Source organism: Rutidosis leptorrhynchoides, chromosome 2 (genome assembly GCF_046630445.1).
Source record: "Rutidosis leptorrhynchoides isolate AG116_Rl617_1_P2 chromosome 2, CSIRO_AGI_Rlap_v1, whole genome shotgun sequence".
Classification (NCBI taxonomy): Eukaryota; Viridiplantae; Streptophyta; class Magnoliopsida; order Asterales; family Asteraceae; genus Rutidosis; species Rutidosis leptorrhynchoides.
In genome coordinates, this window is record NC_092334.1 from 198,050,985 (window position 1) to 198,053,630 (window position 2,646).

Here is a 2,646-nt window from a genome sequence, read left to right on the forward strand (position 1 = left end):
TCAAAAATCCCTTCAAGTTTACTAATTTACTTCCAAGCTTTCTAATCCATTCCAAGTAATCATCTAAGATCAAGAAACCTTTATTATATACAGTAGGTTATCTTTCTTATTCAAGGTAATATTCATATTCAAACTTTGATTCAATTTCTATAACTATAAACTATCTTAATTCGAGTAAAAATCTTACTTGAACTTGTTTTTGTGTCATGATCCTACTTCAAGAACTTTCAAGCCATCCAAGACCCTTTGAAGCTAGATCATTTCTTGTCACTTCCAGTAGGTTTACCTACTAAACTTGAGGTAGTAATGATATTCATAACATCATTCGATTCATATATATAAAACTATCTTATTCGAAGGTTTAAACTCGTAATCACTAGAACATAGTTTAGTTAATTCTAAACTTGTTCGCAAACAAAAGTTAATCCTTCTAACTTGACTTTTAAAATTAACTAAACACATGTTCTATATCTATATGATATGCTAACTTAATGATTTAAAACCTGGAAACACGAAAAACACGGTAAAACCGGATTTACGCCGTCGTAGTAACACCGCGGGCTGTTTTGGGTTAGTTAATTAAAAACTATGATAAACTTTGATTTAAAAGTTGTTATTCTGAGAAAATGATTTTTATTATGAACATGAAACTATATCCAAAAATTATGGTTAAACTCAAAGTGGAAGTATGTTTTCTAAAATGGTCATCTAGACGTCGTTCTTTCGACTGAAATGACTACCTTTACAAAAACGACTTGTAACTTATTTTTCTGACTATAAACCTATACTTTTTCTGTTTAGATTCATAAAATAGGGTTAAATATGAAACCATAGCAATTTGATTCACTCAAAACGGATTTAAAATGAAGAAGTTATGGGTAAAACAAGATTGGATAATTTTTCTCATTTTAGCTACGTGAAAATTGGTAACAAATCTATTCCAACCATAACTTAATCAACTTGTATTGTATATTATGTAATCTTGAGATACCATAGACACGTATACAATGTTTCGACCTATCATGTCGACACATCTATATATATTTCGGAACAACCATAGACACTCTATATGTGAATGTTGGAGTTAGCTATACAGGGTTGAGGTTGATTCCAAAATATATATAGTTTGAGTTGTGATCAATACTGAGATACGTATACACTGGGTCGTGGATTGATTCAAGATAATATTTATCGATTTATTTCTGTACATCTAACTGTGGACAACTAGTTGTAGGTTACTAACGAGGACAGCTGACTTAATAAACTTAAAACATCAAAATATATTAAAAGTGTTGTAAATATATTTTGAACATACTTTGATATACATGTATATATTATTATAGGTTCGTGAATCAACCAGTGGCCAAGTCTTACTTCCCGATGAAGTAAAAATCTGTGAAAGTGAGTTATAGTCCCACTTTTAAAATCTAATATTTTTGGGATGAGAATACATGCAGGTTTTATAAATGATTTACAAAATAGACACAAGTACGTGAAACTACATTCTATGGCTGAATTATCGAAATCGAATATGCCCCTTTTTATTAAGTCTGGTAATCTAAGAATTAGGGAACAGACACCCTAATTGACGCGATTCCTAAAGATAGATCTATTGGGCCTAACAAACCCCATCCAAAGTACCGGATGCTTTAGTACTTCGAAATTTATATCATATCCGAAGGGTGTCCCGGAATGATGGGGATATTCTTATATATATGCAACTTGTTAATGTCGGTTACCAGGTGTTCACCATATGAATGATTTTTATCTCTATGTATGGGATGTGTATTGAAATATGAAATCTTGTGGTCTATTGTTACGATTTGATATATATAGGTTAAACCTATAACTCACCAATATTTTTGTTGACGTTTTAAGCATGTTTATTCTCAGGTGATTATTAAGAGCTTCCGCTGTCGCATACTTAAATAAGGACGAGATTTGGAGTCCATGCTTGTATGATATTGTGTAAAAACTGCATTCAAGAAACTTATTTTGTTGTAACATATTTGTATTGTAAACCATTATGTAATGGTCGTGTGTAAACAGGATATTTTAGATTATCATTATTTGATAATCTACGTAAAGCTTTTTAAACCTTTATTGATGAAATAAAGGTTATGGTTTGTTTTAAAATGAATGCAGTCTTTGAAAAACGTCTCATATAGAGGTCAAAACCTCACAACAAAATCAATTAATATGGAACGTTTTTAATCAATAAGAACGGGACATTTCAGCTGGTTCCAGTCACATGGTTTTGTTTTCTTGTTTTGCCGACGTTTTAATAAATAAATATAATATATAAATAATTTTAAGAATTATTTATATATTATATTATATTTATGTACATAGTTGACTTGTAATTTTTGCTCTGTTGCGTCGCGCGTTGAGAGTTGACTTTGGTCCCGGTTCCGGATTTTCGAACGTCCTTGCGTATAATTTAATATCTTGTATTTTGCGTTTCGCGTCTTGTACTCTTGTAATTTTGAGAAGTTTCTCATCAATAATTTGAACCACTTTGATTATACTTTGTACTTTTGAGCTTTTTGGTCGTTTGCGTCTTTAATTCGTCAAATCTGTCTTTTGTCTTCACCTTTTATTATTTAAACCAATATCACTTGTAAATAGAACAATTGCAACCAAAAG